Raw genomic sequence first — 300 nt, 5'->3', positions numbered from 1 at the left:
CACACCCACCTCACTACAACCTCCTTTCCGGCAGCTGCAGAGAACCATGAGGTCTCCCCTCAGCCCCCTCTTCTCCAGACTAAATCCCAGCTCCCTGAGCCACTCCTCGTAAGACTTGTTCTTATATTATAAAGGACTTAAAAACATTTTTGTAAAGGCAGGTCCCTCCCCCCTCACGTTTCCCTTTCTTTTATGGAGCCCGCGGTACTTGGCTGGCAATCCCTCCCAGCTCCCGAGGCTCTGGAAAGCACCGAGGAAAGCGCTGCCTTGAAGGCACCGCGGCGGGGCCCTCCTCGGCAG

The sequence above is a fragment of the Apaloderma vittatum genome, unplaced genomic scaffold (assembly GCF_000703405.1).
Source record: "Apaloderma vittatum isolate BGI_N311 unplaced genomic scaffold, ASM70340v1 scaffold19254, whole genome shotgun sequence".
NCBI lineage: Eukaryota > Metazoa > Chordata > Aves > Trogoniformes > Trogonidae > Apaloderma > Apaloderma vittatum.
Note: the sequence above shows the minus strand (reverse complement) of the source record.